The sequence below is a fragment of the Schistocerca serialis genome, chromosome 1, assembly GCF_023864345.2.
Source record: "Schistocerca serialis cubense isolate TAMUIC-IGC-003099 chromosome 1, iqSchSeri2.2, whole genome shotgun sequence".
NCBI lineage: Eukaryota > Metazoa > Arthropoda > Insecta > Orthoptera > Acrididae > Schistocerca > Schistocerca serialis.
Window position 1 is genome coordinate 1,058,307,371 of NC_064638.1, and position 15,773 is coordinate 1,058,323,143.

The following is a 15,773-nucleotide window of genomic DNA, read 5'->3' on the forward strand; positions in this document are numbered from 1 at the left end:
AGGTTATTAAGATTTAAGTGAGTCTGAACGTGGTGTTATAGTCGGTGCACAAGCGATGGGACGCAGCATCTCCGAGATAACGATGAAGTGGGAATTTTTCCGTACGGCCATTTCACGAGTGTACCGTGGATATCGGGAATCCGGCAAAACATCAGTCTCAGACATCGTTACGGCCGGAGAAAGACTCTGCAAGAACAGAACCAACACCGACTAAAGAGAATCGTTCAACGTGACAGAAGTGCAATTCTTCCGCAAACTGCTGCAGATTCCAATACTGGGCCATCAACAAAGGTAACGTGCGAACCATTCAACCACACATAATTGATATGGGCTGTCGGAGCCGAAGGCCACTCGTATACCCTTGATGACTGCACGACACAAAGCCTTACGCCTCGCTGCCTGTTCGGACGAGTCTCGTTTCAAGTTGTATCTATCAGATGGACGTGTACGGATATAGAGACAACCTCACGAATCCATGGACCCTGCATGTCAGCAGCGGAACGTTCAAGCTGGTGGAAGCTCTGTAATGTTGTGAGGCGTGTGCATTTGGGAATCCAGATACGACTATATACGACTCTGACAGGTGACAAGTACGTAAGCACCCAATGGTATGCATCCATTCATATACGTTGCGCATTCCGACGGACTTGGGCAATCCCAGCAGCACAATGGGACTCATCACACGTTCAGAATTGCTACAGAGTGGCTACAGAAACACTCTTCTGGTTTAAACACTTCTGCTGGCCAGCAAACTCCTCATACATGAACGTTATTGAGCATATATGACCTTGCAATGTGCTGTCCAGAAGAGATCTCCACCCCTCGTATTATTACTGATTTATGGATTCATGGTGTCAGTTGTCTCCAGCACTACTTCAGACGTTATGAATTATTCAAAATGACAGTCACAGTGGCATTATTCATTTTGCCGCCAACCGGTTTCAACCCGCGATGGGGTCATCTTCAGGACAATTTACACCATTTCGTCGCTCGCTGGAGACGTCACCCTGCCTGTGCACGGATTGTTGCCAACCGTGCACAGGCAGGGTGACGACTCCAGCGAGCGACCAAATGGTGTAAATTGCCCTGAAGATGAACCCATCGCGGATTGAAACCGGTTGGCGGCAAAATAAATAATGCGATTGTGACTGTCATTTTGAATAATTTATTATAAGTAAATCAATCGCTGTTTATCTCCATACCACTATGTTGTCTAAAAATTTACTTCAGACGTTAGTAGAGTGCATGCCACGTCATGTTGCGGCACTACTACGTGCTCGACCCCATTATGTCAGGCAGGTGTACTAGTTTCTTTGGCTCTTCAGTATGTGCGCGCGCGCGCGCGCGTGTGTGTGTATGTGTGTGTATGTGTGTCGTTTTTTTTATTTATTCGTGTAATAAGCGAATACATTATGTGGTAACTACGATTAAAAACAACATAAAAATAAATAATTACTTAGCTACACTAACGGTGCTAAAATCTTGCAACACCAAATGCATTTGGAGCATAATATCTTCTTCTATGCATGATGCAAGGCATAGCTGGCAATCACTAGGTGTCCCATGTTCTGTTCTTCTCCGTAGTCACAGTTGGCGGTATCACGGGGAAATGCTATTTCTGTATATTACTCCTGGATTTTCCAACTCCATATAGAAAATGGTTGAGTCACCTTCACACGATCCATTTCCCTTGACGCCCAGGTGGGAGGGTTTCTGAAGGGGGTGGCCAGGTCGAGTTATTCTCAAGTCTTTAAATCCACGGATGTTTCCTTGCCGTAGCTGCTGTTTTTGCAACGCTGAAGTGGTCTTGACGAAACTACATATGGACCTTAACCTCATGTCTGCTGGAATGTGCCCCTAAAATGGATGGATTTCTGGATAAGCCTGATTTGTCCTCTCCGCATTGAGAGCTACTTCACGACGAATGTCCGATGGCGCCATGCCTGCGAGTTTGTAGAATCTCAGAAGTGGCGTAAGTATCAAATGTCGTGTAATAATCCCACACGTTTCGTTTGGAGTCCTTTCAACTTCGTTCACATGTGTTTATTTCTACCTGACTGGGCACACATGTCCTGCAGCACTGTAGAGTACCGTCATTCTCAGCGTTTCTGATCGAGAGCCTCAGGTGACATGAGTGATCTTCCGAAAGATATTATTTTTGATTTCACGTTCATTCTCGTATTGCTGCTTGTACGTCAGGGTACGATCCAGAATGACTTCCAGATCTTTTTCATGGATCGTATTTACTAATTGTATCCCTCGCAATGTGATGTTAAGCTCGCGACATGACTGATTGTGCTTAAGATGAAACACATACAGCTGCGTTTACACAGTATGACGAAGTTAAGCAACAGACACTCAGCTCTCTTAAAGCGTCTGTCAGGTGGGTTTCAACACCCTCAAAAGATTTCCCTTGACTCGCTAATGCCAGATTATTGGCTGAGAGGAAACAACTTGTGTTCGCCGGAAGTGGTTGATCATTCATTGGTACAGATATTGTAACCTCCCCACCGCAATTTTAAAAGAAAATAAAGCTATACTTAATAGAAATGGGAGCCAAGTGTAACCTCCCCACAAAATTTTTAAAGAAAAAAGGACGATACTAATTAGAAATGCTGATGGACATGGCTCTATGCGTAACCTGCCCACAATGAAATGTACTGACAATGGCAACAGAAATGTGAAATTCGCAATCTGACTCAAATATAAATTCCTGATGAAAAATTAAAGTCCATTCAGTGATAAGAAAATTTAATTAAACCGAAATATCGGTCTTTGGCCCTGTGTAAAAACAATCAGAATTAAAGTCTTACCTCAGAATAAATGGATGTCACATATCTGCTCTTGTTGTTGCGCACCGCTTGGAGGAACTGCATTGCAAATAATAATATTCTCTTTTTTTGTGATTTTAGTGGAATTTTTCTTCAAAAGAAGTGGAATGAAATGGGAAGTGCAACGAAATCTTGAGTTCAATAAAAAATTAAACTTTTGAAAAAATGCTTTTGAAATAAAAAATTATTATTGGGAGACTTGTTGGAGAATAATTACAATAAATAAAATTTTTCATTATCTAATGATTATATTAATTAACAGTATACCTTATTCCTCATCTTGACCATTGTTGCCGACCGCCTACATCACACAACCGCACTGGGCTGCTACTACTGACCGACCGCTCTGCATGACGACTACAGACTGAGTACTGCTCTCAACTAGACAGAGCTATAGACTCGCAACGACTGAACTGACAGACTCGCAACGACAGACTACTCGACTCTCACAACGACTGAGAACCGCTCGCAACACTCGCGCGGTCAAGCGCATACTCTCTGGTCACAGATGCTACAATGCCTCGCCATCGCTGCTGCGTTACATACGTGTTTCATAACCCTCCACTCGGGGGGCAAAAATTTGGCAGCGATGGTGAGTCATTTGGACTTGCCAAGCGCGGCAAAATTTTTCTTTAATTAACAAAATCCTACAACTTACAGAATATTTAAATGTTGTGCACACGCACTAAGTACAAAATATATCAGACAAAGACAAAATGTGAGTACTAAACATAGTAGCAAATCAGAAAAGTATATACAAACTTTTTGACAGATAAAGTGCACAGGCACTGAAAAAATTCTTTAGCATATGCAGAACAAATAAACAGACTGGCAAGAATAATTAGATGTAGTACATAAAGTAAATGTTGTGCACACGCACTAAGTACAAAATATATCAGACAAAGACAAAATGTGAATACTAAACATAGTAGCAAATCAGAAAAAAGTATATACAAACTTTTTGACAGATAAAGTGCACAGGCACTGAAAAAATTCTTTAGCATATTCAGAACAAATAAACAGACTGGCAAAAAATATTATGTTGACAAGTGTACATGCACTGAAAAATGTCTTTTGCATTTTCACAACAAATAAACATAATGGCAAAAAAATTCATGTCCAAAGTGCACATGCACTGAAAAATGTCTTTAGTATTTTCACAACAAATAAACATAATGGCAAACATCATGTCGACCAGTGACATAAGTGTACTCACACTGGAGTTTAGCGAATCGAAAAATGTATAACCTATGAACATAAATGATGTTACCAAAAAAAAAAAAATTTTTCCTTTATGTGACAAGAATCAGGATAGGAAAGGGAAGGATTGCATCATGGTTGTAGCACTTTAGATTGCACACAGCTGCTCTGAAAGTCCATATCTTTCCACAGTAGTACAACACCAAGTGACACAACTTGAAGTTCTTTTCCCATCAGAATTTATCAGTGTAGCCAAGACACTGAACTGTCGTAGTAATGTTCCATGTTTTCATTTTGGCAGTACATTAGGTACACCAAACAGTGGGACCATAATAATGTCTTCATCGCTCATGGTGGTGGACAGCATGTCGTGTCAACACCACACTCTTACAAGGCACACCAACGTAGAATTAGTGCAAAACCAAATATAGTGCTCCATGATCACTGGGATAAACAGGACAAATGGACATTGCAGTAATTCAGGGTAGTCAGCTTATGAGGTGAAGGACATCAAGTCACATAATATTGACAATTACAGTCTTCATTGATAGTTCGTGGCATTCATAGCCCAGTTATTGAACATTTCTGTACCAAGTATGTAGTATTACAGAAAAATGTTCATTAATTGTTTTACATAGAATCAGTAGCCTTCTTTTCCTGGTTACAAAATATTATGAAATAATCGCATTCTTTTCAGTTACAGAGTATAATTAAGAATCATTAACCTTCTCCTAATTACAGTTAATTAATCATTTGTCATTAATTAATCATTTGTCTAATTACAGTTAATTAATCATTTGTATAATTACAGTTAATTAATCATTTGTCGTTAATTAATCATTTGTCTAATTACAGTTAATTAATCATTTGTCGTTAATTAATCATTTGTCTAATTACAGTTAATTAATTAATCATTTGTCATTTCAATATACTAAGAATTATTAGCCTTAATTAATTACAAAGCATTATTAAACAGTACCATAGTTAATTAATTATGTGTCATTCCAATCTATTAAGAATCATTAGTCTTTTCCTAATTACAAAGCATTATTAAACAATCACATTTATTTCCAATTACAAAGTATGAACATTGAAAACAAGAGTTAATTAATGGCATAATTAATAACAATTTCGTTGATTGACATTAATTATTGGCACTCAGTGGCCATCAAGTATTGAATAGAATAAAACATAGTTCATCATTCAGTATTATTCAGATCATTACAAAGTCATTATTAAAAATCAGTTAATTACAGTCAAATCATTAGTAATCACAGGCATTACAATAAACAGTGGCAGTTATTAGCTAGTGACAAAGCATTATTTTGAATATAGTCTCATTAAGAGGTCATTACTCGAGTGACATGCTATTCAGAGTTGATCAGTATTATTCAGAATTATCATAAACTAGTGACATTATGTGGGACTGGTAATACATTTTTTTGGTAGCAATGCATTGCGTTGGGATCGATAATTAATTGCTGAGGCATAATACTTTTTGCTTTTGACCTATTGCTGCAAATGAGGATAGGTAACGTCATTCGTCATGAGTCAGCTGTAGCAAGATTATGTAACAAGGCAGTACATGTGATCACATTTATAAATGATAAACACAAATGGGTAAAAAATATAAAAATGCAAGTACTAGAACAGGTATAATAAGTAACAGGTTTAGTAAGTGTCATGAAAAACTTCTCCTGGAAAAAATACAAAAACGGATTATTGACCTGAAAGAAGAAACGCACACTATGCTGAAAAGTAGTGAACTTCGAATTAACAAGTAGTGAAATGTGTATAAAATGTGTTCCATAGCTGTCCTTTCCAAAACTTTCCGTCATCCTACTATGCAATGTAACACCTGCTGTCAAAGCAAACCGCAACAAATACTTAAATAACTACGTGGCATAAAGAAAAAAAACTTCATTATCCATATCATCATAACTTCACCATTATCATCACCTGTAAAGAAAAACTTCATTATTCATAATACCATTTCCTTCATCATTATTCATCAGTATTCACTATCATCTGCAAAAAATCACTTCATTACTCATTACCTAACTATTCCTTATCTCTAGCATATTTCATCACTAAAACTAAGATGTGTAGTTCAGTCTGACAGCCTGCATCAATCACCTTGTAATCTGAAAGAAAAAATTAGTTAAGACTGCTATTCTGTGATGAGTATAGTATATTCTTGTTAATGTTTGTTAATCCTGATCCATTTACTCTTCCTCATAAAGTTATTGCATCTCCTTAAATAATGATTGGTTTATGGTGACACAATTAACCATACAGCATAACATGACAGAAAACGTAATATGTCCAAGACATTGACAGTGTTCGGATGCGAAAAAATGTACACAGAATAATACAATGCAGTAGCAAAAAAAATGTGAAACAGTCACGATGTTCAGATGTCATAAGGCAAAAAAAATGTCAAAGTCGACTGGTGTGTGTTATATCTTAACTATTTCATAGTGCATACAAACAAAACTGGAGTACAGTCATATACACAAAAAAACGGAAAATGTGCACGGTCTGATGTGTAACGACAAGAAAAGCGACCTGCTAACCTTACCTTGCCGGGCACTTGCCAAGAAAAAAAATACGATAATCATCAATAAGTAGTCACATAAATATAATTGCAGAAATAGTCGTAAATGTGTAAATTCATCTGGAAAAATATGCACGGTCTGATGTGTAACGACAAGAAGAGCGACCTGCTAACCTTACCTTGCCGGGCACTTGCCAAGAAAAAAAAATACGATAATCATCAATAATTAGTCAGGTGAATTAATTGCATTAGTAAATGGCATCATAGTGTGTTGAATCATACAGTGGTTTCACTCAATAAACGGTTTAATGTTTGATATATGGTGATTGCCTTTCGATTTTCTGGCTCTCAAAGCTTCGACGTGTACAACATTGGGGTGAGGGATGCTGCGAATCCGATACGGACCTGCGTATAGAAGTTCAAATTTACTGCACTTACCTTTTAATTTGCTGGATAAATAGTGTGTACGTACTAATATCTTCTGTCCAACGTGAAAGTCGCGGCGTGTACAAACCTGTTTTTGCTGTCTTCTCCGGCGCTCTGCGGCACGTTTGATGTTGTTCAGCGCAATGTCAATTATTTCGTGGTGTCGTAGGCGACGATTTTTGGGGAATTCTATTAATTCTTTAATTTTGTTCGGTGGTTCAACGTTTTTCAGTATAACAGTCGGAGATAGCATAGTGGATTCATTTGGAATGGAATTAATTACATCTTGGAATGAGAGTATGTGTGTATCCCAATCAATATGTCTTTTGTGGCAGAATATTCTGCACAGCTTACCAATTTCCTTCATTAATCTTTCACAAGGGTTCGAAGAAGCGTGGTACTTGGATATATAGATCGGAGAAATGTTTCTAGCTCGTAACATGCGTGTCCATACACTACTACGAAATTGTGATCCATTGTCGGAAATTACTTTCATCACATGCCCTACATGAAATAGAAAATGTTTTACAAATGCTTTCGAAACAGTTTTAGCAGTAGCTTTGCGTAACGGAGTGAAAGTAACAAATTTTGAAGTGAGCTCAACAGCGACAAAAATGTAGCAAAAACCTCTGTTAGTTCTCGGAATCGGACCAAAAATATCTACTGCGGCCATGTGTCTTAATTTCACAGGTATAATGGGATATAAAGGAGGAATATGTGAAGTGGTGTCTGATTTAGCTTTCTGGCAAATTTTACAAGACGCTAAAACTCGTCGTATACGTTTTTCCATGTTGGTAAAATAACAGTTCTGTCTCAGTATAAGAAAACATTTTCGTGCTCCGTAATGTGCGTAACTTAAATGAGTGTACCAAATTAGTTTGTTAACCAGTTCGTCAGGAATGCATAATAACCAAATGTTGCTGTCAGGATGAGAGCGGCGAAACAGAATGTCATTGCGTACAGTGTAGTGGTTCCTAATCGTAACATTTTTCCTATCTTGCCAAAGGTGTTTAATTTCTTTCCACACATTGTCCTTATTTTGTTCTTGTGCTATGTCCTGTAATGACGATGAAATAAAATTTTCAAATGCAACCTGCTGAATGTACATGACACTGAAATTTGCTTTGCAGAAGTTGGTTGCTACGTCTTGCTGATTGTTACTGAGAGAACGCGATAGTGCGTCTGCTATAACATTTTGCGTACCGGGAATGTGAACTATTGTAAAATTAAATTCCTGTAAATATAGTTTCCATCTGCTTAACCTGTCGTGAGTGAATTTAGCTGAAAGTAAAAATTGTATCGCTCTATGGTCTGTGTAGACGGTGGTATGTCTGCCGTAAAGAAAGTGCCTAAATCTCGTGAAAGCCCATACAACACATAATGTTTCAAGTTCTGTGACGGAATAATTTCGTTCAGCAGGTGACAAAATGCGACTTGCAAATGCGATGTTTTTAATTACTGTAGAACCATCTTCTTCAATTTCCTGAAAAATATGTACACCTAAAGCGGTGTTAGAGCTGTCAGTGGCAATGGAAAAATTTCTGGTGAGATCTGGGTGCGATAAAAGTAGAGCATTCAATAAAGCATGTTTCAAATAACATTCTCGTGAGCAAAATTCTGCTTGTCAAAAGTAATGTTTGCGTTACTGTAGTATGCAATCTGTGCTGTATCTGGTTAAATTCTATCGTACGTGTTATTATTTACGGGAGAATGTTGTGGCATATCCACTGTATGAACTGTTCTGTTATTTCATACTGACGTGTTACGCTATGGATGACACCTATTGTCTGGATCATTCATGATAATGTGTTGTTGCTAATGTTCTTGCTGCTGAAAAGATCGACTGTTATTAAATGTACGCTGAAAATTGTGCTCATCATTTTTACGTCTGTCATGATAGTAATTTCTATACGGCGCATAGCGATGCGAGTTGAAATAGTGTGTTGTCTGTACGTAGTTATTTCTTTGCTGCCATGCGTTACTATTTGTTGGGGCTGGGACTATACGTGCACGCGGCGAAACATTAAAGTTTGGTTGACCTTGTAGACTGCATTGTTGGTTACGTATGCTAAGCGGTTGACTTTCATGCTATTGTGGTGAAAAACATCTATTGTTACCAAAAAAATGCGTTTGCTGTTAATTTTACACATACTGATGATTACGATTTTTTATCTGTTATCAAAATTACGGCGGTAGTTGTCATTACGGGAGTGCCTACTGAAAATTGTCACATTCGGTAAAAGTTTGTCACATCGGATATTCATTACATGTTTCTTAATACTACAAAGAGCAATAGTTAAAGAGCAGTTTGGATAGATATAAAGGATAGTAGAAGAGAAGGCAGCAGTGCAGAAAACTAAAGATGAAATAGCACTACTACAGCTCGGGGCCCTATGCTCGCTACGGCACATATTCATTAAAGCGTAATGAATCCCCTGAGGTCTATTACGCACTGCAAATAAATTTTAGCTTTTGCGTTGCAAGCAATAGCGGTAAAATTCCAAAAGTAAATAGTTGTATCCATGTTAATTCCAGTTTCTGCATAATAGGTAATGCTGATGAAAATACCATAGCAAATTGTCGCATCTGGTTCAAAGCTAGCTTCTGCATTACAGGTAATAGCGGTGAATGTACAAAGATAAATTGTCGTATACAGTGCAAAGCGTGTACCTGTGTTCTGCCATTATTAAATTCCTTACATTTTCTCACAAATACAAATTGCTTATTATCAACGCTCTCGTCACTGAATTTGATAACATGCTCAGGCTTGTGTGTGAATCCGCTCGTCTGTGTCATTTCGTACTTTAAGTTGTGTAGCTTTTCAGATTTTAATTCGCGTGGCTTTTCGGATTTTAAGTCGCGTAGTTGCTGTAAATTGCTCACATTATACACGCTGTGTGACTCTGACAAATGCTCGCAACGTGGCGGGTTCTGTGACGTATTGGTGACTGAAATAATTGTTAATTCTGTTACTTTAATACTTTCGTCAATCTGGTTGTTGTGTCTTGCAAATTTCTCGTCATCTTCCGTGTTCGGAGTGTGTGAAACTTCCACTGACTCTAAATTAATTTTGTCGCGAATCTGTACTGCGTTTTTAGGGCATTCTTCAGTGACTGCATTAATTTCGTGTATCACTGTTGCGTTTGCTGAACATTGTTCAGTGACTGCTTTAACTTCGTCTTTATGTAATTCTGTTGTGCTTACACGTGTGCTACTTAATTCTTGTGCAACAGTGCCAACTTTTTCATTACTGTTATTAGCACAAGTCTTAGTATCCTCACGTAATTGACTTGTATTATCACAATTTTGCGTGGCAATGGCTTTAATCTGTTCACTAATCCGTTCATTTCGTTCACTAAGTTGTTTGATTTTTTTATCAATGTTGTCTTGTTCTTCATTCGATTGTTTATCCCTTTCATTAATCAGTTTGCTTCGTTCGAGATTGTTATCCAGTTTTTCATTCATTAGACGTAACATTACCAAAATTTGACCCAAGCCATTAACTACTCTAATATCTGTGCTGTTTAATTGCGTACCGACAATTGTCACGTTTTGCTTGACCATTTGGTCATTCTGTAATTTAGAAAAAGGTTTGTCAGTCGGATGTACACGGTCAGACATTATTTCGGAATTAAATAAATCCGTCGTACTTTGTGTATCCTGTTCATTTTCATTAGACAAATTTGTCTGTACATTACTTGGATTTTCTGAATCGGGTGTGTTAAGCTCGACAGCGCTCATTACAATAGAGCGTCCCGCGTCATCAATTGTCGTCAAGTTAACAGACGAGACAATTGAGTTCGTTTGTTCATTATCAAGGTAAAAGTCATCATTAGTGGTTGTAATGCATTGATTGTTAGTGAACGCAGGAATGTCATGATTACACTGCGTGTCACATGTCCTATCGGTAAAATTGTTTAAATCGGTAGTTTCGTTCGTAATACCTTGCGATACACTATTCACAGTCTTTCGCGGCATTTTTACAATAGTCAAAATTTTTCACAAAACAAATCAACACAATGCAAAAGCAACACACAAATACAACAAAGCAACAAATTGCCGTTGACCTGTAGAGAGAAAGTCACAATATTATTAAAAGCGTTGCGCTAAATCCTAATTATATCTAAGCAAACAAGAGCAGATATCTGACTGTCGCTCAAAAGACTCTCAACGAAATACGATCCTGGACTGGGTGTCGCCAAGTGTAACCTCCCCACCGCAATTTTAAAAGAAAATAAAGCTATACTTAATAGAAATGGGAGCCAAGTGTAACCTCCCCACAAAATTTTTAAAGAAAAAAGGACGATACTAATTAGAAATGCTGATGGACATGGCTCTATGCGTAACCTGCCCACAATGAAATGTACTGACAATGGCAACAGAAATGTGAAATTCGCAATCTGACTCAAATATAAATTCCTGATGAAAAATTAAAGTCCATTCAGTGATAAGAAAATTTAATTAAACCGAAATATCGGTCTTTGGCCCTGTGTAAAAACAATCAGAATTAAAGTCTTACCTCAGAATAAATGGATGTCACATATCTGCTCTTGTTGTTGCGCACCGCTTGGAGGAACTGCATTGCAAATAATAATATTCTCTTTTTTTGTGATTTTAGTGGAATTTTTCTTCAAAAGAAGTGGAATGAAATGGGAAGTGCAACGAAATCTTGAGTTCAATAAAAAATTAAACTTTTGAAAAAATGCTTTTGAAATAAAAAATTATTATTGGGAGACTTGTTGGAGAATAATTACAATAAATAAAATTTTTCATTATCTAATGATTATATTAATTAACAGTATACCTTATTCCTCATCTTGACCATTGTTGCCGACCGCCTACATCACACAACCGCACTGGGCTGCTACTACTGACCGACCGCTCTGCATGACGACTACAGACTGAGTACTGCTCTCAACTAGACAGAGCTATAGACTCGCAACGACTGAACTGACAGACTCGCAACGACAGACTACTCGACTCTCACAACGACTGAGAACCGCTCGCAACACTCGCGCGGTCAAGCGCATACTCTCTGGTCACAGATGCTACAATGCCTCGCCATCGCTGCTGCGTTACATACGTGTTTCAATATTGAGTAACAATGATGAAATACACTTGCTTGTGTTGAGCTATTTCTTCGACACTTCAATCGACTACTCCGGTCCTGGAAGTCCATATAGAATCTCCAGTTCTGGATTGAACTCAAGTTTAGTAAGACCATGATCTTTTGTTGTCCCGTAGATATTCTGTGACAGTGCACGATGGTTAACAGTGACGTAATCAGCGGTCAGGTCGATAAAAGCAGGGTATTGCAAAGTCTTTGCATCAAAGGTCTACGGTCGATACAAGACGTCATGGTGAACAACTTCTGTTACAGACAATGTGTTCACTGACGCTTCCATTCAGCGGTGTGGTCTCCAAGCGGAGAAAGACACTTTAGAAACGAGTCAGCCACCTCAATTTTGACCGGCCTATCACCTTTCTCGCGGAAGCTAAAGGGAAGGAAGATTACAGCTTAGCGTCCCGTCGACAGCGCTGCCGTTACAGATGGAACATAATCGCGGATTACGAAGGAATGGGGAATGAAATCGGCCATGACCTTTTCGAAAGAACGATCCTGACATTTGTTAGAGGGATCTACGGAAATCGAGAAAAATCTAAAAAAGGATGTCCGCATGCGAATTCGAAACGTCACCCTCAAGAATGTAAGTCTAGTCAGCTAACTACTGTTCCATCCTCGCTCGATCTTTCACGCGGCGCAGATAATTGTACTATAGCCAAACACGTTGCACACGCCACATATAGTCTACGTACTACCACCTCCCAGTGCCATGACCAATAATAAACAGACGACTAGCTGCGGCACGAAGTTGTTTCCCAAGACGTGATCTGTTACCTCTAGACGTTTGATGCAAAGACATGTAAATATGATGTATATCTGAAAAGAAATGAATACGTAAGAGTAATAACAGATTGGGATGTTTTGGGAAGGGGAAAGGCTAAAGGCTCAAAAACAGAAACCTGCGGGACATATCACTCAAAAAAACCGACGAAATAAGCAGAAAATCAGTGCTGGGATAGTCCTGAGAAAAGCAGACTAAGCGACCGCTTGCATAAAGAATCGAAAAACGTCCCTGGTTGCAATTGGCAGAGCACAGCAGAGATAGAGGGGCATAGAAAAACCTTTTAAAACTGTGTGCGTTAGTTTAAGGTTAAAGGGGCTATAAAGGTTGTATTAGCTAAGCAATTTACTGAGTGTTTCAAAAAACCTTTGCGTCAAACATCCAAGGTACACTCCTGGAAATGGAAAAAAGAACACATTGACACCGGTGTGTCAGACCCACCATACTTGCTCCGGACACTGCGAGAGGGCTGTACAAGCAATGATCACACGCACGGCACAGCGGACACACCAGGAACCGCGGTGTTGGCCGTCGAATGGCGCTAGCTGCGCAGCATTTGTGCACCGCCACCGTCAGTGTCAGCCAGTTTGCCGTGGCATACGGAGCTCCATCGCAGTCTTTAACACTGGTAGCATGCCGCGACAGCGTGGACGTGAACCGTATGTGCAGTTGACGGACTTTGAGTGAGGGCGTATAGTGGGCATGCGGGAGGCCGGGTGGACGTACCGCCGAATTGCTCAACACGTGGGGCGTGAGGTCTCCACAGTACATCGATGTTGTCGCCAGTGGTCGACGGAAGGTGCACGTGCCCGTCGACCTGGGACCAGACCGCAGCGACGCACGGATGCACGCCAAGACCGTAAGATCCTACGCAGTGCCGTAGGGGACCGCACCGCCGCTTCCCAGCAAATTAGGGACACTGTTGCTCCTGGGGTATCGGCGAGGACCATTCGCAACCGTCTCCATGAAGCTGGGCTACGGTCCCGCACACCGTTAGGCCGTCTTCCGCTCACGCCCCAACATCGTGCAGCCCGCCTCCAGTGGTGTCGCGACAGGCGTGAATGGAGGGACGAATGGAGACGTGTCGTCTTCAGCGATGAGAGTCGCTTCTGCCTTGGTGCCAATGATGGTCGTATGCGTGTTTGGCGCCGTGCAGGTGAGCGCCACAATCAGGACTGCATACGACCGAGGCACACAGGGCCAACACCCGGCATCATGGTGTGGGGAGCGATCTCCTACACTGGCCGTACACCACTGGTGATCGTCGAGGGGACACTGAATAGTGCACGGTACATCCAAACCGTCATCGAACCCATCGTTCTACCATTCCTAGACCGGCAAGGGAACTTGCTGTTCCAACAGGACAATGCACGTCCGCATGTATCCCGTGCCACCCAACGTGCTCTAGAAGGTGTAAGTCAACTACCCTGGCCAGCAAGATCTCCGGATCTGTCCCCCCATTGAGCGTGTTTGGGACTGGATGAAGCGTCGTCTCACGCGGTCTGCACGTCCAGCACGAACGCTGGTCCAACTGAGGCGCCAGGTGGAAATGGCATGGCAAGCCGTTCCACAGGACTACATCCAGCATCTCTACGATCGTCTCCATGGGAGAATAGCAGCCTGCATTGCTGCGAAAGGTGGATATACACTGTACTAGTGCTGACATTGTGCATGCTCTGTTGCCTGTGTCTATGTGCCTGTGGTTCTGTCAGTGTGATCATGTGATGTATCTGACCCCAGGAATGTGTCAATAAAGTTTCCCCTTCCTGGGACAATGAATTCACGGTGTTCTTATTTCAATTTCCAGGAGTGTAGATAGATCACGTAACAAGCAACAATTACTGTTACACAAAATGTTCGCTGTTGCTTCCCGCAGACACTAGGAGTCTTTTAGAACTGCTTATGCCTCTGAGAGGTGGTAGGGTGTAGGTACCCTACGGCATTCATATGCATTATGTATTGCCTATGATTCAGTCATCTGCTTCGCATGAAAGTGTGGAAGCTGAGCTTCTAAAATACCTTTCTCCGCTTACAGATATTCATTCTCTAGTTTTTCTTGTTGAAAATCACTACCAGTTTACTGTGGTAGTTAGCATGCAGATACAGCACACCAGCTTAGTAGACCCTGCTATTTCGATGAAATCTTCTCCTCCCAGGGTCGGCGAATTCAATAAAACGACGTCTAGTATCCCCTGGAAGTGTCAGCGTACATTTTCTCTCCAGCAAAGTTGTTCCCCCTGATGTGATCTATCACCTGCTTACGGGTGATGCAAAGACTTTGAAACACTCTATGTATAAGATGTCCTGTAGTATGCGACCATCCTGGGCTGACAAGATTTCACCAAACTAGCTGGAGCTACTAACCAGGCGAGCTGCATACTATCTGTCCTACTAATTGATGAGTGACTTTCAAGAATAAAACCGTAACAATTAAATTCTCTTAGCGGATATGGATATATTACAAGCAAATCAGGAACATTAACTGGCTCAGCCTATCACACTTCATGCAGAGCACCACTGTATTATAAACAACACACATCGCATACACATGTCACAGAGTGCTTATGCATGCCCTGCAGGCTATGAAGGACGTAATCAATACAAAACGAGGCCTATAATCACTGGGGAGGGTCAGCAAACATTATGTCTCTAACAAAAGTTGTTCCCTGTAACATGATATTTTACTCCTAGATCCTCCTAGATATTTGATTGAAGGACTTTGAAATAGCCTATATAAAGGATGTAACGGGTATAAATCCAGATTTTTTAATGTGCGGTACCTTAACATGTACACCCATCTTTTTTATGTTGAACAGTCTTCCCACAAAGACATTACTAACTTTACAACCTGAT

The 15,773-nt window shown here is 40.2% G+C and overlaps 1 protein-coding gene across 1 annotated transcript in view; it reads left to right on the plus strand.

The window, feature by feature from the left end:
* Positions 1 to 15,773, plus strand: part of LOC126458959 (phospholipase B1, membrane-associated-like) — a 279,558-nt gene that overhangs the window by 129,276 nt on the left and 134,509 nt on the right. The window lies entirely within an intron of this gene.